The sequence below is a fragment of the Apteryx mantelli genome, chromosome 2 (assembly GCF_036417845.1).
Source record: "Apteryx mantelli isolate bAptMan1 chromosome 2, bAptMan1.hap1, whole genome shotgun sequence".
NCBI lineage: Eukaryota > Metazoa > Chordata > Aves > Apterygiformes > Apterygidae > Apteryx > Apteryx mantelli.
In genome coordinates this window covers 63,500,111-63,524,140 of record NC_089979.1, presented here as the reverse complement: position 1 = coordinate 63,524,140, position 24,030 = coordinate 63,500,111, and the positions used below count along the sequence as shown (strand labels likewise).

General features: G+C 38.7%; 1 long non-coding RNA gene across 1 annotated transcript in view; it reads left to right on the top strand.

Annotated features, from left to right (window-relative positions):
* LOC106482773 (uncharacterized) overlaps positions 1-23,586 on the top strand; it is a 36,699-nt gene extending 13,113 nt beyond the window's left edge. Inside the window, exons 2-4 of the long non-coding RNA XR_001292228.2 lie at positions 20,531-20,665; positions 22,356-22,415; positions 23,529-23,586. This is a non-coding gene — a long non-coding RNA (uncharacterized lncRNA). The remainder of the gene's footprint in view (positions 1-20,530; positions 20,666-22,355; positions 22,416-23,528) is intronic.
* The last annotated feature ends 444 nt before the right edge of the window (positions 23,587-24,030 follow it).

The following is a 24,030-nucleotide window of genomic DNA, read 5'->3' as shown; positions in this document are numbered from 1 at the left end:
AGAAAAGAAAAGCCTTTCAAAAACTTGAACTGAGAGATCAAGGGAGAATGTTTCTGGATTCAAGACAAATTTCTGCAGCTGATAGCTTGTTATGGAATCACAATTCAGCTTTAACCATAGATGCACAAATGAGTGTAATAGTGATGCATGTGTAATAACAGTGAGGTGGTTTGCAATGAGATTTAATGCAGCTGAGAGATTTGACCTTGTACTACAGACAGTTTTTAAAGGGTCTAGGATAATGGTGCTTATAAAAGCTTCTGGACAATAATGGACACACCGGGCAAGAATATAACTAGCTATAGGAAAGTAATGTAATTCCATCTCTTGCCTAGCTGCTGCATTTGCTTAAAGGGATAATTCTTGCCAAATGCTTTAACTGTGGCCAACTGAAATCAAGTAGATTCTGGGGAATCCCTCACCACCTCATAAAAATGGATATTTCAGGCAGACTTGCAAGTTTTAAAAAAAAAAGAAAAAGAAAAAGCAGGGATTGTTGTAGTAGCCAGTTCCAGATTAAATATAATTTGCTAGGTTTAATGTTTTTAATTGTTCTTGAATAATCAACTCTGAGTACCATATCATGATGTGCTGTTACAAGTCCTTTTAATTGGCACTGGTTTCAACACCATAATATAATTGATAGACTCCTATGTCAGAAATCACTAGGCAGCCAAATAAACAATATGTCCTTCTGCCTGTTGAGTAGTGTAACGTTCAGAAAAATTGATGCCCCGTGCCAGCTAAAGCCATAGTGAGGATAATACCAAATGAACTAAAAGCTGCTTCAATATTTCATCTATTACCTAAAGAATTGTAAAGTTAGTAACATATGGACCTTGTTGGGACATGCGAAAACCTACTGCCATCAGTGCTGCACAGTATTTTCAAGTGGCTGCTCTTCATGGCGGGGGGGAGGATATTTAGGCTGTCTACCACTGGGTTGGTTTTTGTTTGTGGTGTGTGTCTGTTTTTTGTGTGTGGGTTTTTTTTTTCTCTCTGATTTAAATGTGAATACTTGGCAGTAAGGCATAAAAGTCATCTTAAATGAGGATGGTGAAAGTGTGGTGTTGCCCATGATTTTGATGCTATAAAAAATTCAGCAGCTTTTGGTCCCTTTAGCTCCCAGCTTCAGTTCCAGAATTAGCTGAACGCTTAACAGAAGTGTTTTAGGCTTGGTGCAGGAGATTGCCAGGAAATAATGAAGTGCAGATCATCTAGCTTCCCTGCACATGCTTAAAATCTCTCCCACTGATGGGGATTTTCATTTTCATTGAACTTCATTTCAGTTATGGGGAGTTTATTCCATACTAATCATGGATTTAAAAAGAGAGTTGGAGACTATAATGTAGAATGACTACTGAGCCATAAAACTGAAAAAGATTAAAAAGCCCTCCATGAAACAACTACATTTAAAAATTAAAGTACACCACTGTTTAGATCATTGCTGTGCCAAAAGAACATCTAATAAAACTAGTAAAATGTAGTTTGGTATATGTTAAACATTAAGTAGTTTCAAGAAAATAAGCAGATGGATAAGCTGGTAATGGAAGTCATTCTTGACTCATTGCTTTGATTGTATTAGTGTTATGCAGTCCTGCAAATACTGATTGGAGCAAAGAATATCTGATTATGTTTTTGCTAGTAAACAAAATAGGTCCTAGGTATGGGCTTTGAGGATTGGCATTTATTCTGTTCATCATCCTGCTTTTTGCTTCCTGCTGACTAGCGCGCTCTGAACTGTTGCCTGGGCATGGTTCCTGTGAGAGCATGTGAGGGATTATCAACGTGAAGCTGGGATGCGGCCCTCCTAGTCTGAGGGGAAGACAGTTTAGCCATGTGTATGTAAACTGATCTGTGCTGCCCTTTTTGGCTCGTAGGGCAAGAGGAGTCCTGGCCTGCTTTATTTAGTAGTGTAGTGGTAACCTTTGTGGCTTGCAAGATGTTCTTTGTAAGCCTTTTAAAAACTTTTTGGAATGAATTGGTAAAATAATCTTACTTTACATCTTTCTCTTTATTGAAACATTTAATAAATTGTTCATGGAAAGCTATGTAGCACCCCTAAGATGGTTGTCAGATGTTCAAAGCAAGACAAGGTTCTTGCTGTTACTTTGAACTATATCATTTGCTTTTACACTTGAGTTGGATTGCAAATGATTTTATAAAAATATCCTTATCTGATTCCTGACTCATGATTCTTTGATAGGCTTTTGATTCCCTGCTGTCATTAATCCTCCTTCGCATATCCCCATCTCTATTAAGAGACGCCTCCAGTGTCATGTACAGTACAATAATGTAGCCATACCAGGCCCTACAGACTGAGTTCTGACAGCCAAGAGACAGCATAAGTCAAACTTTGGGTTCATATTACAAAGCTCTTCGTAAAGTTCGTTCTCTTTTAACATAGCTCACATCTCAATCCAAATACTGTTAATAGGAGAGCAGGTTTTTGGACTGTTCTAAGAAGTGCCTGACTTCTCCCATAAGCTGCATCTTTTGAATTGGCCGAGATCATAAATGATCACTAAAATTAAATTTCAGAAAACTGTCTCTAAAGTTATGTAACTATGAACAGTTTTTCTTTTCAGTACCATTAACAGAAAAATACACAGCCAAGCTGGCACATAGTATAACCTTCAAATTTGAAATTGTTGATCAGGAGATACTGAGAATATGCCTCATCACCTTGGCAGTTCAGCTGACTTGCAAGGAAAGGTTGTTCTGCTGTGAATACTAAACAAACATTGAGAAACAGAACACCTTGAAATCTTCCTACTTAGCTGGCAGAAGTCTCAATTCCTTTAGCCCTATCAATTTCTGGCATGTTTTCAATGCTGGGTTTTCCATCTGGAAGTATTTAGATGGAACAGAGTTGCTACAATTAGTTCTGAATGATAGAAATACATTGTCTGGAGGACAGTCTTGAGTAAATCTGAAGCAATAGCCTGGATGTGCCCCATACTGATGTCAAGATTCTATCTGAATTGTTTAGTACATATACACGTGTATATTTAGGCTTGACTTTTCATTTTAAAACTTTCAGTTTTTTTGTTTAAACTGAGCCATGAAACCCTTTGATTAACTTGCTCCCCTGACACACTCTTTCTGTAGTGAAATTTCCTAGGAATCCAAGTGTAGTAAGATGCAGAATGATGGAGTGATTGCAGCCTGTCGTTTTAGCTTGAGATTGAGGAAAAGCTGATCTATCCTATGCTTTGTAGGTAAAGGTTGGGATAAAAGGTTGTAAAACAGCTTCTTGAAAAGATTCTCATATTACTATGTGTCTTTCTTTTTTTATTCAGAAAGAACACATGCATCAAACTGCTAGCCTTCTGCATACTGTGCTTTTGGGCAGTCTGTAGTACAGTTTGCATTTTACTGGAAAATATCTGAATCATTAATTTAGACCTATATATAAAGAAAAGGTGTTGGGGCATAAATGTTATACCATTGTTTGAAATAAAGCTCAACGCAAGCCTTGCAGTAATGGATGCATGCTGCATGCATGCTTTGTTTTCTTCATATTTACCAATAAGGGTTACTGTTGCAGTGATTATTGTGATGGTTCCTGGGAGCTATGTAGATGACTTCCACGATCGTGCTGTGAATTTACTGTCAGGGAATTTACTATTTACTTAGTGAAATAAAGTCCATTACTTTCAAACAGATGGGTTTTATTCCTGGCTTTGGATTAGAATTGATGGGGTGTTCTGACTACTTGTTTTTCTGAATTACTGCACCTCTTAAAGGGCAGTAATGCTTACTTTGGTTGAACCAGTATGATACTTCTATACAACTTTTCAGAAAGTTCAACCCCTATTTAATGACATTTCTGTCTTAATGTCAGCAATTTCATACTGATGATTCCATTATAACTTAGCAAAGAAACATGTAACATTGATATCAAGTGACTGTCCACTGCAGCAGTGACTGGGAAACGGGTCTTGATACATCCAAGCTGGTTCTATCACATGACTGCTCCCATGGAAACTGTTAAAATAGTAATAGAATAGAGTAAAACCAAGTAAAGGGATTACATTAAATAAAATCATTTAGAATCCTTTAAAGCTCTACCAACATTTTGGGAGGCACAAATCTAGGAAGGTATTCTGGAAGGGAAAAAAAAGAAAAATAGTCTGACTACTCAATTTTTTTCATTTAAATCTCTTGTTTCCTGTTTTTAGTATGTAATGCAAATTCTTGGGGAAAAGGCATTAACTTCTGAGAAATTTGCACGAATATGGCAAGTGATAAATTAAAAGATGGATTCTTCTTGAGTTGACATTACTTGGTAAGAGCTGTGTATTGATAACAAGAGTCGAAAGTGATCTTGTTAGGGGATGAAATCTGCTCAAGTCAATGTTCTTTCAAGAGATGTCAGGAGAAAGGAACTATGGATCTTGGTTTCCCTCTCCAGCCTTCCCCTGATTTATCTGAACTTCATTTACTTTAAAGATGAATGATGTGTTTTCTGAAATGAATTGGGGCAAAGTTTGACTTACTAGAATAAGACTTATTTTTTTCCATGGATCCTATAAACTAAGTTTTTACTTCAGTTACCGCTGTAGATTTGGATAACTCTGAAAATCATACTTTCATATTTAGGCATAATGGAGGTGATGGTAAAAAGTTCAGAACACTTTGTTTCGTATGAAGAAAACAAAGTGTTTGTAATATTTTCAATGCACTCTGAAATGTTTTAAAGCCTGCTGAAAATAAGGTGCTGGTCCTTGTACCTTGTTTCGGTTCCAGTGCAAGGACTTGTATGTTGCTGTTTTGCTAGGTTATTCCTTACTTAGTTATCCTTTATCTCGAGCATAGCAGTAAAGTTTCCTTGTGTTGTTAAATGCTTGATCCTCCTTCTTTCCAAAGAGAATTGTCCACCAGTGGTGATTGTTTATAGTCTGGGCATTACATTTTAATTTCTGACAATAGCATTAAACAGTTGATATTCTTAACAGTTGCTGAGTTGGTGATATTTCTTCAACCATATTTCCAGAAGGGTGGTTTCACTTGATGTTAATTCTAAGGATATTTAAATAGCTGTTTGAAATAAGAAATCTTAACTTGCAATTTATGGCATAGTGCTGAGCAGGCCATGTTTTTACCTGCCGTAAGGAGTGTCTACATTTTGGTACTAATTGCAGTGGAGTTGAGCTTATCCATCTGTGTATATACAGATATATTTAAAAAAAAAAAAAATCCAGTTGCAGTGGAGTTGATAGATATTTCCCCCCTACCGCCATCCACAAAATTCTATTACAAAGATTTTTGTTTCAACCTTTAAAAAAGGCAAAAGTGTGTATGCAGAGGGAAGGAAAATCTTAAAAAGTATTAAAATCAGTAGGCATTCATCACTCACTTTAAATTTTGGGCTTTGACAGTGTTACTAAAACTATGGAATACTGATCTTGCTCGTACCAAAACCTGTGCTCAAACTCCTTTTATCCTATCAGTGGGTGAGATATTAGTGCAGGGGATTCTGAGAATCCCACAGGAACATTCCCATCTGCCAAACACACAAGATAAGGGAAGGAGTGCAAAAGAGAGAGTGGAGATAAAATATCTACCACTGTTTCCTCATGTCCTCAGAAGTCCACCTATAAAATTGAGGTTTCAGAGCTTGGGATTTGTGGTAGTAAGAGGAAAGGAGGGTAATGGTACATAAGGATCAGCATTTAGGACTGACGCGGGAAAGTACGAAATGGGGCAGCACATGAGGATGTGAGATGGATGGGGATTCAAGGAGAGCAGTTGCTGGAGGGGCAGGAGGACCTCCGAGGGTGGTTGGTGGTGCCAGGGGAATCATGCCTTGACCTCAGCCTCGTTGCTCAACTGCTGCTGCAGTAGTTGGCCGTAAGCACCACATCGTGGACAGCCTAGGAAGGGAGGAGAAGAACAGGCTGCTGGAGGAATTGAAGTAGTAAACACCATCCCAGCTTTGAGATCGAGGGTTTTTAAACTACTAGGTGAGAGGAGGAAGGGAAAGCTTGACTTTGCCTGCTATGAGAGCTGATGGATCAGGCTACTACTTATCAGGAATACCAGCTTTCTGACTTTCTACCAGGAACTGGCCTGCAACTTGAGCATTTTCTGTGCAGATCCATAGGAGTTCTGAAAATCTGTAGATTATGGAAAATGGTAAGATTTGAACATGCAACATAAAACGTAGGTTTAAAATACTTTTAAAGGCTGTCGTGATTTATTTTCTTCTACATTTTCTAGCAACAGTGTGACACTGCATTAAATCTCATTTTAATGTTCTGGGATTCAAGAAGTATTTGTCAGCATTATTTGTTTCACTTTAGTGTGCATACAACATTTTAGAAATATATTGTTTGGAAGGATAGGATATTTGCAAGCATAACTTGCTTTACTACTTTTTTTCAAAATTAATTTTGAGCAACCTAGAACCACTTCTAAACATAACAGTGTAGCAGAGCAGGAGAGGAAGAAGTACTTGTTACAACATTCTTCACCTTCAAGTAATTTACTGTTTATCTGCTTGCCAGTTAAAAGGTAGTAAAAGCCAAGCTAGAGCAATATTGGTGCTTGGCCAGGCTCTTACTGGGTGACTTCTAACTATGCAAGTGGATATCTGAATGTAAAATTCAAGTGAATAAGAATAGTGTTGTTTCCATATATGTACTCATTTTTGTGCAAAGACGTGATAATTCTATAGAAAGTTGTGTATGCAATTTGTGAGAAAACAGACTGGTATGCAACTCTGGTCCTATGTTGATGGCAGGCTGATATTTCTCTCCTACAAAATGCTTGCTTTCCAGTAGTTTTATATAGGCTTGTATATCCAAGCCTTCTATGTATAAACTTTTTTGCAAGAAACTTTTGTTGGTGAAAGTGGCATCTGAAACTTTAGAAATTATATTTCATAGTGTTATTGAAGAAGCAAAGCCCAGAATAAGTAGACAATTCCTTTGCTGTTAGAAGAGATTATGTATTGGGATAATGGATAGCTAAAATACCTAATTAGAGTTATTTAAGATCGAATACACTCAGTTGCAAGGATTCAGATCTGGGGATTGGGTAAGAGTGTATAGCATTTGGTACAAATGTTAACATGCATTTGTACTGTTCACATGCATTTCAACTATATAAAGAGAAATTAATGAGCTTCTAATGATAAACAGGACTACTTTCAGAGGTTGGTTTATACAGTTTGAGGGATTATGCGAGTAACAGTTGCAGGATCAGACCTTATATCTTAATTCTGTTTATACAGTGGAATGTGGTAAAATTGTTTGAAAGAGGTCCAAACAGATGCACAAAAAAGCATTGAGAAAATATTTTGACACGTTTTTGAAGTGTTTCTATCACTCCACTTTGGGAGCTGTGCAAATATGACCACTCTATTGCAGAATGTAATGATGCACAATGAGGGTACAAGAGCAGACTTTTCATCTTTGAGACTGTTCTGCAAAAAATAGATTGTGTTATTCTGTTGTGTACATGGTAATGATAAGAACAGCCTCTAAGTAAGTTAGACTGATGTTAGAACACTGTTGTTCTGTTTTCAGAAACCATTCCACTGCAGTGTGGAAATTCAAGCCCTATCTGAAGTCAAGGATTTGCTGGTGGCTCTGAACTATGCTTTTCTGCAACCTCTATGCCCCCATCTGTTCTGAAGAAGGGAAGCCACTTTGCCACTACATCTTCTGGCTGAGGATGTTCAGCAAGCCTCAATTTTGTATATTGAAATTTGACCACATGTTCTGGTTCACTTAATGAACAGTAGAGAGACAGGCTTGCATAAGGCACTGTGTGCTGTGCTGAGTTACTGTGCAAGTGATAAAACTTAATTTCAGTATAAATTCAGAAGTGTTTTTCATATTCAGTTATAGACCACAGTAAGCCTTTCCCTGGGGAAAAGTTTAGTGAGACAAAGACGACTTCCATGCTTCTTTAAGAAAAGAGGCTGTGCTTTGTGCTCTAATGTATCAGAGGAAGGGTTCATTATTATGTGAAAATTGATCCCTTACTGTTCCTAGGGCCAACATTAGCATGTAGAAAACTTTCATGCAGTTACAAATTTTCAGCTTTCATTGTCTGTCCTTTCCTGTATTATCCCATTGAATTCTGCCATGTAGGCACAGTGCATTGTTTGTGTACAGAGCTTGGTAAAACTCAGGAGGGAGAGAGCAAGAGCACTATTGTGTGTTGGCTCCAAGTGGCTGTGGCCAGGGCATGTCCAAAGATTTGCTGAACTGTGCTCCTGCTACCATGTGGCAGAAGAAACACAGAAGAGCAAGTGTAACAGATCTTTAAACTACTGCCACGATGTTGCTGTACGTAGTCCTTCGGCTTCTCAGAGATTTTTCCTTGTATCTAGTGCATCTAGGCTGTTGCTCCAGCTGGACGCTAGTCAGGGAAGAATATGGGAAGTGCAGGGGTATCTGCAAGGAAAATATGGGCTGATGACACTGCTTTAGAGCTGCTGAATAAATTGTGCCATCATTCGTTAGGATCTATAAAAAGGAAACATGTACCACCTTCCCATTTACTTTAAAAGTATAATTCCCTTATCACAGAGCTTGGGTTCTGCATATACTGTTATGCTTGCAGTACCCCTATAGAAGTATTATTAGTCTCACTTTGCAGATGAACATAGTCCCACTTTCCAGAATGACTGTGTTGGCCTAGGCCATGTATGAAGTCTGTGGCTGAAAAGGGAGATGAAGTTGCAGCTGTTTGCAGCTCACCTCAGTGAACAGTCCTTTGTACCCCAGCTACATAAGCTGAATAGTTGGAATATTCCTAATAACTGCAGTGTATTCATGGTGCTACTGTCTTTGCTTTTTAAGGGTTTTGCAGACAGGAGAAAATAGGTCTATGTAAAAAATAGTAACGTTGTTATCTGTGTGTGATTTGCTCTGCCAACTGCCTCAGATGTGGTCAGATCCAACAGCTATATTGCAGCCCTTCGCAGCACCCTTAGGAGGCCCTTCAGCACTTGTCTTCCTTCCAAGTTTTGTACCATGGGCATGTTGTGACCTACCCACTATTATTCATTGTGCTGCAGGATTTGTATTACTGACTACTCGCACCTTCTAGCAAAGAGCTGTCCCTAACACAGGCCAAAGGTCTCAGCCAGCAGCCTTCAGCGTGCTCCCAAGAATCCATGTTTGCCGTCAGACTTGACAACTCACATTCAGCACTTGGTCCAGCTAGGTATTTGCACAGAGCAGACTGGCCCCTTTGCCAACGCTTCAGATGTAAGGCACGTTACTGTCCCTGCCTGGTGTCTTCCCTCCCCTTCCAGTATCTCTTAATGATTAGAGCCTGGATCCCTGCTTTATCAAGAGAGCTTCCAAACCTGTAGACAAAGATCACTAGCTTCTAGTTACGTGGCACAAGGTGCCTGGAAGTGAGTATGGACCCATCTTGGAGTTTGTGTGTATATTTGAATGTATGTGGATTTAGGCTGCTTTCCAGGACACAGGGAGGTGTATGTGTTGCTAAGCGAGGCGTACTTTTGTTCCCAGCAGCAGGCTTCCTCTGTCTGAACTGACAGATTTAGGCTTGAAGATCAGGCCCCCTCATTTCAGAGTCTCAACAAAGAACATGACATGATCTGTCCTTCCAGACTGGCTGTTAGATTAAGAGGGAGGTCTCACAGCTGATTTGGAGGGAACTTTGGAGCATCAAAAGGGAAACCCCAAAGAAGCAGCAGTGTATCTAAACTCTCCATATGGCTCCACCTTCCTGGTAATAATTTTCAGGACTCAGACTCTTAGTCCATCTCAGTTCTGGATCTGTGGAGGGAGCTGTATTTGAAGGTGATTCCAGACAGGTGTGTGAATACCTTGTCTTGGATGTATGTGTGAGCTGAGTACAGTGAGCAGTCATTTCAGTCATCTCCAAACCCACTGAACTTGACTTCCAGGAAAATTTGTTCAACATCAGACTTAGCTACTGAGTGACGAATATGTCAGTTGTTTAGATGGAGTTCAACAACCATTGCTGGCTTTGAATGGGAGGCACTTGTAAAGCTGATTTGGGTCCACTGCTGTTTAGCCTGGAGAAGAGAAGGCTCAGGGGATCTTCTCAATGTTTGTAAATATCTGATGGGAGGGTGTAAAACAGACAGCCAGACTTCTCTCAGTGGTGCCCAGTGACAGGATGAGAAGCAATGGGCATAAACTGAAACACAGGAAATTCTATCTGAATATAAGAAAGCACTTCTTCACTGTGAGGGTGGCTGAATGCTGGAGCAGGTTGTCCAGAGAGGTTGTAGAATCTCCATCCTTGGAGATATTCAAAAGCTGTCTGGACAGTGTCCTGGGTAACTTGCTCTAGGTGACCATGTTTGAGCAGAGGGTTGGACCAGATGATCGCCAGAGATCCCTACCAACCCCACTATTCTGTGATTCTAATACTGGTCTCTGTCACCTACAATATCAGGTGAGGGTTACTGGATGCAAAGTATCTGTGTACAAAAAAACAGAGGACAGATGTCAGTGCAACAACTGGCTGCATTGTATTTTTTCCAAAGCCTGTTTTCTTCAGTATGAGATTAAGTTTTTCTTTTGGGTGTAATAGGGCTCTGTCAAGGTACCTTAAGAGGGCCCCTAAAGGCAGCATGATGCATGAGGACCTGGTGGATAGACAGAGACCTTGAAAGAACCTGTTGGGAACACTGTATCGAGGTAGGATAGATGCAGTCAGGAGTACTGATTCAGAACTGTCACTTTGGGATCAAAGTTTTGTAGGAATTTCTTTCTTCTGCTGCAGTGGTATACACACATGTCCATGTGTTGCCCTTCTCTTCTTTCCTCAAGTTCTCTGAATTTGGTCATTTTCTTTGTGTATTTGAGCTATATAGAATCTTTCCATCAAAGCTTTTCCGGTATAAAATTGCAAAACTGAAGCATTTCAAGTGAAGTCTGATTACAAGAACCATTTGTTTCCTTTTATGTCTTTGCGTATTATTCTAGACCTGTAATAAGCTCTTCCCCTCCCAAATTAACTATATACAACATTAAATTGAAACAAAACTTAAATTCATTGTCATTAGTGGTTTTAAACTACATGCTTTTCTTTTTTCCCATCCCATAGTGTTCTCCTTTGATGTTTCTTCAGAAATCAGACTTGTGTGAAAAGTAAAATAGAATAAGAACAGCGTATGTGCTCACAGGGGTGTGCCTTGTGCAAGCAGAATGAAAGAAGTTGCCACAGGAGAAGATAACATTTTCGTTTTCCTCTGAGAGCAATATTTGCTCACTTGTGGTGCTGGCAGGTTGGATCACTCTTGAACAGGGTTCTGCATGTAATGTTATGTATTTGATAATAAATTGACAATTAAGAGAGCTATAATAGCACGCACCTGTGAATAGCAGCTTGATCAAAGAGGCAAGTAAAATGTCAGAATAAATCAGAGAGCCCAATGCTATATGACTTTGAAATAGGAGGAGAAGACACAAGCTCACATCTGCAAGTGATGCGTGAGGGTTTTTTGAAAAAGAATATGTTCAGTTATACACAGCTGTGAAAAACAGGAAGCAAGATGTCCAGTCCAAGGAGGCAGATGTACAAAAATGCATCAGAGGTATAGGCAAGTATAAGGCTAAGACAGGTGATCCTTAGAAAGAAAAGTAAGAGATGTATAATGTGTCACTTCTCACGCACTATGTGACAGATAAATTTTCTGACCAGGGCAGCTACCTGGTAATCTTAACCTGAAGCAGCTGAGCCCAAAGTAATGAAATCTTTCTTATGTGGGCTTACAGAGGCATAAATCTAGCATTGTGCTACTTGTTCTGCCTCTTGTCCATCATTACCTTTCCTCATTGGATTCTTGCTAACCTTAGAAGCACTCAAAGTTAAGGACTTCAAATAAATGCTTCAGGTTTTCCTAATGACCTTGGATTTATGAAGCCCTGCTCTTGGGCATCCTCTTGACTGCTTTAAACTATGCCTCTCTCATTCCTAAACTCCAGCAGAAACAAGAAACTAGGTTCTAACCTACCTGTCTGATCTAAGGGAAATTTACTGGGTATGGCTCAACCTAGCGTGCAGAAGCATGACTGATCTCCGAGTTACATTAGCTCCTGTTTGATTTTAATGTAACTGTGTAAATAAAGTGATTGGGATTTGGCCCCATGTTAATTTTAAAATAATGAAAACTAGGTTCAGCATAAGGGGGGCAGATACAGGTAATACCATGGAAAATCATTCATGTTCACACAGATATAAATCCACACAGTTTGGATATGCGTTCAGACTTGTGAACGCATTTGTGGACCTATTTTCTGAATATTGTGGTTGAAAACCACATTGTACATTTGGAATCTATAAATTTTCATTTGTTGATCTGTGTTCCATCTTACTTTCAACATATTGCTGTGTAGTTAAAACACTGAATAATAAAATTAGGAAATGGTTGTATGCACTATGTCAGAATTAACTATAACCTTGCTTTGGTTGAAAGTCACATAGCATAGATACTGCAGAACCAAATGATAGATGAAGGCAACCTAATATGTTTAATATTTCAGGACAGACTATTTGAATTATTAGTTTTTTGGAGACGGGTTATTGCTTGATTATTTTCTATATAATTTGTTGCTAAATAAGCTTTTAAAAGCATAATTCTGGAATGGAGCCAGTGTGAATCTGATCCATATTGACAGCATAAAACCTTCTTCACTTATGCATTAGTGCCTAGCCTTGTTTGCTGTGCTTTAATGGAACTGTGTAGAATGGCTTGGATTAATCCAAATAATAAATTTTACCAAGAGTAGTTCAGTATTTCTGGAGTCTGTAGTTTATAATGGGAAAGGGGCTGGGAAACTGGAGCCTGGCCAGTTTTACCCATACTGATTAATTAGAGAGTTAATAGAATTACCCTGTGTGTGGTACTAACAGAGGAGCTTCTGGGCCTGCTAGGAGAGGAGGTTTTTCCAAGTTAGACATAGCAAAACCCCACACCTCTACCAATTACATGACTGTTAATTTTATGATTAATGTTCCTTCTGGCCAAGCAATTTGGCCTAGATCCAAGGAGTTAAAAATAGCGATGGCAAGGCTGGTGATTTGGTGAGGCATGGTGATTTGACCATGAAGTGAATCAGGCCCGAAGGCTCCTTTGATCAGATCAGAAAACCCATGACTGCATAATGATAAGTGCCGATGAGCTTACTGTGCTGGTTCATATTTGTTCAAAATACTTTGGTAGGTTAACTATGTACTGAAGGCTTTAAACTGGATCTGCTATCATTTTTTCCATGCTGATTTGTCTTTATGATGTATCTGATACCATCTTTTTTCCTGCAGGTGACACAAGAAGGCATGCAGCTTGCAGGAATCATAACAGGGGGTATAGCAGTTTCACTAAAAAGGCAGTTTTATGCCTGTACCAAATCCAGATCAGATGTATACTTTTAGCTGGTCTGACAGTGTAAAGCTCTGGTATTGATGATGATGGAACTGTCACCTGAATATTGCCGTGTGGCGGATTAAGACACGGACTCAAGAAGTGGTGCATCTTGAGACATTTATTGTTTATTCTAACGCATATTTATACTAAAAAGTTAGCTACTTCAGTGATTTCACAGATACACTTTGCTAAGCCAATCATTATGCAGATTATGTCACAGGTAGCCAGTCATTGTACCGATCACGCACGCAGCGGTCATGCCTTGTACTTCGCTGTTTGCTTCTTTGTTGGAGAAACGCTGTCTTGTTCTTAACCTTGGTTCCCACTGGCTTTTGCTGGTTTATCTGTACTTTCTCAGGATGTATCATTCCCAGCTGCACCGGTGTCCTTGGGTATGTTTGTCTGAGGCTCCTGTTGAGACGACTCCTTGTCTGAGCTGGTAACAGTTCCCCCATTCACCTTTTCCCATGGCTTGCTACTTGCAATTCCCCTTCAACTTAACTCTATCATGACCCTCCACATTGCTGTACCTGACTTGCACGCTATGTGCCAGAGAAACTAGCAACTAGTAATAGAATTTCAGTTGTAATGCATCTTCATGCTTAGGAAGGTACAGATTTTTTTAGGGTATAGTGTCAGTCAATAGGCCATTCTAAAAAACGGTTATAGAAATAGGATTTATAAAACCTTGCATGTTGTATGAAGGAATGCTTAAGGCAATGAAAGAGAAATGCTGAAGTAAAGGCTTGGGCCCTCTCCAGATAATGCAAGCACAGGTGAGAAACAAGACTTCTTCTCCCAAGGTAACAAGCTCAACACCAGGCTTCAGTGTCATGTTCTTTTTAGCTTGTTCTTTCTTGCTGTAACATGCAGTTTTGAGTTATTGCGAAGGGACAGGACAAAGATGAAGTTAGATTCTCAATAGCACTTTGTTTAGTGATTGGGGCGTATGGAGAAATTGATTTGATCTCTAGCATGCTAAATGTTTAAAAGGCTCCTGGAGAAATCATATGCAAGTTGTTTAAGGGACTTAGAGATAGCATGTAAACCCCATAAAGCCCTTGGTGTGATGGCAATTCAGCAGCAGAACCAGAAATGATTTCTAAGCAAATCTTCTGATCCAAGACATGCTATGGAGCATGAGGACTGAGCTACCCAGGCTGGTTTTGGCTGACCAGTAGCCATACTGGTGTAGTAGCGCTCAAATTTCTTTAGCTCTGCATGAGGCTATAGTGCTTATAAGAACTGATGAAGCAGGGCTGTGCTATTTTCAAGACCTGAACCAATACTGTGATACTCTGAAACTGGAATATACCATCTTGTGCACTGCAGCTCTGGTTTTGTGAATGCTTTTTGCATGAGGTTAATGTGATCGCAGACAACCTTGGCCTGGGCTGGCTAAGAAATTAGGCAAAATTTTGTGGATTGCTCACTTGAATATACACTCTTGCATATTAATGTTTGATCCATATATGTTAATAACATTTAATTAAAACTAATTTACTTGAAATTCTGTGTAATTTGCTGTACAGTGACCTTCTGGAGAACTTGTGCATCTTGCTGTTTATTCTGAAGTCCTTACTTTCTTAGCTATCATGTTACTTTAGCTTGCAAACTGAGATTAGTATATATAAATCTAGAAGGTACAGGCTGTTGTCTTATGATATCATGAACCTCAAAACAAAGCAGGATACAGGAGTGTTGTTATTTAGTTTTACAGTATGTTGTTTGAAGTCTTGTATTATAAACAGTATATTCTCATTTGGCTACACAGTATCCACTCATCAATCAAAATTCAGGTGGTGTAAGCATAAAGCTTAGTGATTTTGCTGTTTCATAATACTGAATATTATGATGCTAGTTATCTTGTGTAATCAAAAGTAGCACATGCCTCTCTTAACTAGGTCTCAATTGTTTCAAACTCCAGAAGCTCAGTAATTCTTGCAATTTGTTTTTCTCCTTTGTAGTTATGGCTAGATAAGAATGCTCTTCCCAGCTAGCACTGGCACAATTCCCATAAAACAGGTAATTAGATTGACGCTTTAAAGTACAATGACTTAAAAGTATATAGCTGGGTACATTCTATTTTTACTTCAAAGTATACAATTTTCTACATCTTTCTCTTTCATGGATTTCTCTGTATGTCTCTGTAATCGCTTTAAAAGCTTTATGCTAAAGTGATAAAGGTATCTTTTTTTCTTGGGTGTTTTATATACTTCAGACAGAAAACCCAAAAGAAAACAAAATGGATTCCTAGTAATTTCTGAGTGCATACTGTCTCAGAAAATTGTGAACTCATTTGATGGGCAGAGGAATGGAGAAAGCAGCAGTGAATAACCTTGAATCACCCTGAACAACTTATTTTTTTAAACCTTTAAAAAAAGACATTCCAGTGAGCTGTTGACCCATGCAGTATGGTGAATTTTCTAGAGTGCAAGTATGTGCAAGGAGTGAAACTTGTATGTTTGAGACTAGCTTCTTAATTTTATTTGTGCTGAAGCTTGGCTACTGCACTTGGGCTCCCTCCTTCTCCTCTCTTAACTCTCTGTCCTCGTGTTATGGTCTCAGCAAGGAAGGGGCACATACAAAGGTAGAGGTTGGTGCTCTTCCCAGAACCAGTGGAGACTGGATGAAACTCTTGAATCTCTGTACCTCACGCCTGCTTTATTTGCTATCTTCTCGTACATTTTCTCTAAAGTTAGCAAGTGTGAAGATATCTGAAAAGGGATAAAAACAGCTTTACTTTTAAAATAATGCTGCATTCTTCCAGCTTTACATCATTAGCAAGTTCCTCTCCATTTGAATCTGTTTGCACCTGCTGAGTTGAGTATACAGCATCTAGCCAAGTATCTCCTATGGAAGTATCCTACCAGCCGGTTAAGGAAGGAAATTGGAATATATTGGACAGAATGGTCTTTAGTCAAAGTTCAGCCAAATCTGTTTACAGTGACCTATGTGAAATCACCCAGTGATACCGTATGTTTGTTTCTTTATTAATGTAGTCAGTGGCAGTAACAGTGACCACAGAATGAACAGTGTAGAGAACTGACTGATCTCTTCATTGTAAGAGGTGGATGTTTTCCAAAACAAGACTATGGCACACTGGTACAGCTGTATAGATTGAAACTTGCACTGCTACTTATTAATATTATTTACTACTCTATTAGGATAGTGGCTTGAGGTCTTAGCTGGCTATTCCTAGAAAGCACACAGCCATGACAGGTCTTGTTGATACTGTCCAGTTCAGTACTGCATTTTTTTTCTGCTGTAATGAGATTATTGAAGTAATCTTTTATTAGCCAGGATGCTGTCTGTGCAGCTGTGGTGAAGAATCTGGGAGATGGGCAAAAAAGCCATTTCCACTTGTCAGGTAATCTTGAAATATCTGCAAACAACCTACTTATCTAGGAATACTTACAAGCACCAAGCTGGTTACTAGTTTTCTGTCAAATTATGTAGTGTTTGGTGTTCATCATAGTTGGACAGACTGTCAAACACTTAATCAGGAAGTTATTTTTTCCTGCATTTTCCTATGTTCCAGTCTAGTTTCTAATATTAATTTTTGGTTTTTTGTTTGGGATTTTTTTTGAGTTGCAGGTATCTCAGGCAATGTACCTGTCCAATCTCTGGTATATATTAAGGCTTGTTTATCAAATTCTAATCTTTATGTAAACAGCCAATCAATTCTTTCAGTAATGTCCCTTATAGCTCTTTCACAAGAAGAGTTTGGGGTTAATGTTGTAACAATCAGAGAAGTACAATTTTAACTGTTAGATGCTTTGTAAACTAGATGGATTTTATTTCTGTTGCCAAAATTTGTTTTTCTATTTAGGTATTGCTTTTAGTAATCTACTGATGGGGCAAAGGTTTTTCAACCACTTTCCTTATAATACCAATTATCTTTGAATTGAGGGTGTTAGTGTGTTAAGTCTAAATTCTTCTGGTTAGTTAATTTTTTCTTTTTATTAGCGTAGCAAGATGTGGAACAAAATTGTTGCTGATGTTGAGAGGCAGAAGCATGAGGTTAGTGAATTTTAGGATAATAGAGGACATTTCATTGAAGTGAGTCTGTCAGGTCAAACATATATAACTGCATAGAGCTTTTTGTACAATTTATACTGAACTGACACTGTCTAATATTAACAGCACTGTAAAAATTGTACAAGAAATCTTGTATAGTTAATCCATGGCCCTGAAGAGCTTAGCAACTAAGACAGGAGCATAGACACCTGGTGCCCCTAAAAGCTCAGGAAGGGAAATATGTAAGTTGATTGGCTAAAATTGTTATTGGTAATTCTAATGCAATTAGTGGGTTGGATTATTTCCATAATGCTAAACCCGTTCCACACTGCTCCTCAAAGCCTGGGCATGCTGTACTCCCCGTTCCTGTGCATTCCTCAGCCATTTAACTCTTACAGCTACGGTTGTGTTAAAGTGGTTAACAGTTTTAGTCTGTAGTTCTAAGGACAGACAGTTTGCAGACTACACGTTAGCTGAGGTGCTGATATATCTGAATAGGGATCAAAATGTGGAAATGTAGCCAGGGACACGCACCTTTGAGCTGTAGACAGTTTATACTGAGAAACTTTCCAAAGTTGTCAAATGCCTTTGCCTGTATGGAGAGCCATTGTGTCTGTTCCTAAAACAGGAGTAAATGTGGAGCCATTTGCCATTCTTCTGAACCAGAATTGGAGCTCTCTGCTATTTAGGGCCTAAAATTGGATGTAAAAAAGTGTTTTACTGCCCCAGGTTTGCTTAAAGTTGTTCAAGTTTCCTGATAAGGCATCACAACATGAAGCTAAAGAGCTACTGGGGGAGAGAAGCTCAAGTATATAAATGGCCTTATGCAAATACTGTTTTTCAAAGGAACTGAATCTGGTTGGCACGATTTGATAGATTTGCATCACTTGACTTGCTAAAATGTACAAAAAATAAGATGTGGGATGTGAGAAAAATCTAAAATCCTAAACATCTCAGTTATGATAATTTTACTGAATTATTTTGGTATAAGGTCTCCTTCCACTCAGACTTCATTATGTGTTAAAGGAAATACTACTGTCTCAAGTTTTCTCAGGGATCCTTTTTACTCTAAAAGTTAGATGCATTCTGAGACATCTGTTTGTCTTATTTCTAAATCTGATGAGAATAAAGCTAAGCAAAGCTGCTCTGTTTTGGTTTTTTTTTGCTTACTTCATGAAAAAAGAAAATGTTGAAACAGGCATTTGGGCATCAAAGCTTTACTGTTTTACTGTATTTAAATTTCATTAAGTTATGTAAAGCCATTTAAAAAGCTGGCAACAAATGTGCTGAATCATTTTGTGTGTGCATTTTTTCCCTGACTCCCTTAGCAGTGCTTTTGGACTGTTTTTATGCAATCATTTATTTTGTTGTCTTTATGACCAGGGTATATTAAATTAACATGACATCTGTTAAAAGGCTGCAGTTTAATTTTTGCACAAATATTTGGAAACAAAAAAGCCCTGTTTGGTAAGCAATGAGAAGCTCAGAAGCAGAGAATAAATGAAGTTCTATACTGACCAGTGGTGCTTCCCTTTGGAATTGCCACTTCTTTTCTTCTGTGACTTTTTTTAGGCCTAAAAGTTTCCATATCTCCTGGCATGTTACAGGATTATAATTGCATTGTTCCAATCTGTATTGCAAGCATATTTTTCTTTGCCATGAAACTTACTGGTCAGTACAAGAAAGGGGTTTAGCAGAAATCATTATTACATGGAAATTAAAAATATTATGCAGTACCTGAGCTAAACACAACTTGAACAGGATTTATTCATTAGAGATGCATCTGATACTATAAACCTTTATCAAATTAAACTTCAGGGATGTATGATATGAGGCTAGCTGCCATGGTTTTAGTCTAGTTAAGGTACAAATCCTTTTGAGAGGAGAGTGAATTGAGCCTTGAGGTTTGGAAAGCTTTCTAGTCTCTTGGTCTTGATTCTAAAAGGATGAATACCATCCGAAAGCAAGTCTAGGACCTGAAATTCATGATTCTGCTGGGTACTAAGTTTTATGACACAGTATAATCGTTTTCACCCACTACCTTTTGTATGGAGTCTGTCTTTAGGAGATAACAAACCATAGCATGATCTTTCTCTCTCTGTGTTCCTGTTACCCACTGTGACCAATGTGCTCTTCTCTGAGGTGGTTTAACTGTGACTCAGGTGAAAACTAAAAGGAATTATGCTGAACTTATATTCAGTTTTGGAATTTGCTGCTTCTGCTTTAGGTTTAGAGAGCTCATGTGCCCCAAAACTTATCTGCTTTTTCCAACTATGCTACCCAGCTTAATAGAAAAACAATATTACTTCTACGTGCAAATCTAGCCTTGGTAGAAACAACAAACGTTTAGGTGAATTAATTTGTAATACTACTTTTACTTTGTCTTTGCAAGTTTGGAAGCAAGTGAAAGTGAATACATTTGTTCCACTTTTTTAAACAGATAAACTCCCATTACAGGTAGTGTGCAGCATATTATGCCTGGATGCTGAACTGGTGACTGAATTGTGTATTAAATCTAGAAATTCAGCATCCTGTTCTCTCTGTCAATGCTGCATGTCCTTAAGAAAAACCATGTCCTGTATGTAATAGATTCCACAACAAATAAACCTGAAATGTTGTTGATATGATGCCAAAATGTGCCGGGCTTCAAAAGAGCTGCTCTGTTTTGAGGGGCATCTTAAATATCATGCACTTGAAATATGCACTGGAGTTTGAGTGCTGAATGACTTTAAAAAAAGTAGTGGTTTAGTTCTTTTAAAATCTAGTCCTTTTATACCAGTTATGAAGGCAATGGAAAGCTGAGTTGCTAAATGAAGATTTACAAATCTTCCAACTATATCAGTGGTTGAAATGCAAAATCTGAGGAAACATTGGTTTGTCACACACCTGTCATTTCTGAAAGGGATTTCATTCAGCCTGTGAATCAAGTAATGACTTGAATAGATTTTAAATACACAGTTCATACACTTTTTGATACTTTCAAAGTAACTCAGTACAGCTGACTACTTTCCATGTATTATCTGTATAGTAGTTTTCATAGGTTATTGTGAAAATAAATGGAGATGTATGAACATGAGGATATAGCCTGAAGATGAGACTGGGTTTGTATCCCCACAGATCATTGAGAAGTATGCTCCAAATACGTCCTGTGATTCAGATCCTGGAGCAGACGTCTCAGCTGATTTCTGGGACAAAGCCTGTGCAAGTAGTAGTATTGTGCATCATGTTTTAGAAGGAAACCAGTATGTTCAGGTAAGAAAAGTGAGGTGCTCTTCCACAGCATTGGGTGATCAAGAGATCAGAGCTGTAGGATGCACCTCAGAGCATGTGGCATGGAGATATGGATAAAATTGTTAGTGAGACGTATATGTGCAGGGACTTTGAGTGTCTGGGCCTAGCTATATAGGCCTGAAGAATGTGTGAATGAATTATATCCTGAGTAAACATATTTAGAGGCAGCTCCAAATAAATAGTTTGAGAATGAATAGGCAAAGTATATAACTAATGATGATCTGCCACAATTGTATTTTTATTTCTATATACAACTGTGGTGTAAGGTGGGAAGAAATCTTGGTACTTGCATAAAAACAGCAATAAAGAATATTCCAATTATTATTTATACTAGAAAAACTTTCCTGTCTGGTTTTGTAACAACAATTTTTGGACATTTTAGTTGTCTGATACAGAGGAAGAAAACCCTCCAACAGTCATCTTTCTCTGTAACACACATGGCTTTTATCATTTATAATGTGGAGATTATATGACTTTGAGCAAGCTCCTCTATTGCGAGAGGTTCCAATAGCCTGATGCAGCTCATTGTTCACATAATTGTGCCAAAAAGTAGCAGTGTGTATATTGGCATGGCTTGTTGTTCTGCGTGCACACTCACAGATGTTCAGAGTTTGTATATGGGACAGATTTGCATGTTCATATGTACAATTATGTGAATCCATAAAAATGGGAAGGAGTCTCAGCTTGAATGTTATGAGTAAGACAGTAAAAACCCAATTTTATTGTAATTTGAAATCCCAATTTATTTTATCACATAGATTGAGTGATAGCTAAGCTGTTTTACTTGCAGTTATATTCCTTTTACCTCTCTTATTTAGAAACATTCTTTTCTAGTGACATTCGTGCTAACCTAATAAATTTACAGCGTATATATAATAAAGCTATAGTTTTCAGAAGGGAGTTGCTTCAAACTGCTGATGATAAGAGGTGATGGCACTTAACATACAAAAGAGTGCACAGATACGATGATGGCAGCAGAAGTTGAATGTGCCACGCTGTGTAGTGGGAAAAGATGCCTTTGGAGATTGGCTAACAAGAGAGAATGGCTTAAATGATGGTAATAAATAAATGGCAAATGGGATAAGTATTTTTCCCTGAAAGCACTGCTTTGCCAACAGAGATTTTGTTGTTGACCTTGCATTCAGTCTAAACTGTTCTCGTGGGTCGACTTGTGTTGCTTGGAGGTGAATTGCTGTGAACAGAAGGAATGTGTGGACTGTAAGCAGTGCTGTGACAAGAAAAAGGACACAGAAAATGCATAAGATCTGTTGCAGTCAAATATCTGTTTTCTTCGTTGAAAAAAAGTTGAAGCAAATGTGGCATTATTATCTGTAGAGACTTACTGTGTACTTCACAGAAGCATGGTCAGTAGTTCTCAGCAGCTGCTTTAGAGCCAAAGATCATGAGAGCCTGCCCTTGGATATTCAGACTCTGAATCTGCGATCTCAAGCAAAGATGCTCTGGGAAAAAGAAAAGAAAAAATCAGGTCTGTATGAAGCAAAACCTATAGAAACAAAGGATAGGTGTCCTGAGTAGGAAAAAAGGCTTATAACAATCTTGGTGGAGGAATATATGACTTGAGGTGGGGTGAGGGAACATTAAGTAAAGAAATAGGAACAACTTTCATACCCTTTATGCTCTGTCATTACAGGCTGTGTCCAGGTTGCTTCCTGCAATCTCCCCCTGCAAACTCCTGTCTGCCTGCAAGCAGGTATGTACTCCTGTCATCTAGATTGGAGGGCTTGTTGAAAAGCGGTATGGCTTTTTGCCTGCCTCAGTTTTCTTTGGGGAGGGTGGGAACCCAGGGCATATGATGTGATGGTGTCAGTCTTGATGTTGGCTGAAGCTTCTAGTCAGAGAGGAGGCCTGCAGGGCAGACTGTGGTTGTTGTCCCTGCTCTGTCCATAATGTGGGCATCGCCCTGGGAGTTGGGGGTGGATTCTGCTTTTGGGATCCAAGTCTTGAAAACTTGTGCTTTCTTCTTCAGCAGATGCTTTTGAGAATACAAGGAAATATGAGATGTCAGTAGATTGCATGTTTTATGCCTTATACACAGTGCTGGGGTGTTGAAGAGAACACAAGGGTGAATTCAGAGTCTTTCTATAAAGAAATGTAGATTACTTCCTTTAAGGGGCTCTGCAGCAAAGTCTTTAGGTGCTTTCTAACCCTATAGATTTGACTATTCCAGAATAGCACTTACAATTTTATTAATATTTATATTAACACTGGGAAGACTGTTTCATCAGCTATACCTATCTGTAAAGACTTGGCTCTGCCAGTGTGGTGGTGTGAAGGAGGGGGGGTATAATAATTGGGGAGCGAGAGAGATTCAGACAGCTAGAAAGCAGTGGAGTGCCAAATGCCTTATAAGTATGGTAGCAATAAGATGATATTCTTCTCTTTTGCAAAGAGAATATTTCAGTTGTGTCCTATTTATTCAATTCCAGCATTTGGATAAGGATGTTATTCAATGTTTTTGATCTTATGAAATAAAAGACCATTCTGTGGCGCTCTGTGAGATTTTGGATGGTAACAGGCTCAGCTATATATCATGCAGTCATTGCAGAACTAATATTTTTACCACATTGACTCAGTTCGAAGTACTTGTTGCCTGATTTCTCAACTTTGTCTTGAGCACCTTGATTGGCCTTCTTGATTAGAAGGCAACATTAGAATCAAAGTAAGTACAGGCTTGACAGCTACTGACTTCTAAGAAACCAGTCTTGAAATGTAACAGCAAATTGTTCAACAGTTATAGAAAGTCATGCAATAAATGTAGTAATCTAATGCTGTATCAAAAGTTTTGCTTTACTACTTTTTACAGGGTAGAAGCTGGATTTTAGCACAGTTCCAAATTGCAGTTCAAGGTGAATGACAAGAGAATATTGTATGTTACTGTTGAAGGCGTCTGCACTACACTTCACGGAATCACAGAATGGTTGAGATTGGAAGGGACCTCTGGAGATCATCTAGTCCAACCCCCCTGCTCAAGCAGGGTCACCTAGAGCACATTGCACAGGATCACGTCCAGGCGGATTGTGAATATCTCCAGAGAAGGAGACTCCACAACCTCTCTGGGCAACCTGTTCCAGTGCTCTGTCACCCTCACAGTAAAGTTTTTCCTCATATGCAGATGGAACTTCCTGTGTTTCAGTTTGTGCCTGTCACCTCTTGTCCTGTTGCTGGACACCACTGAAAAGAGTCTGGCCCCATCCTCTTGACACTCTCCCTTTAGATATTTGTACACATTGATAAGATCTCCTCTCAGCCTTTTTTTCTCCAGGCTAAACAGGCCCAGCTCTCTCAGTCTTTCCTCATAGGAGAGA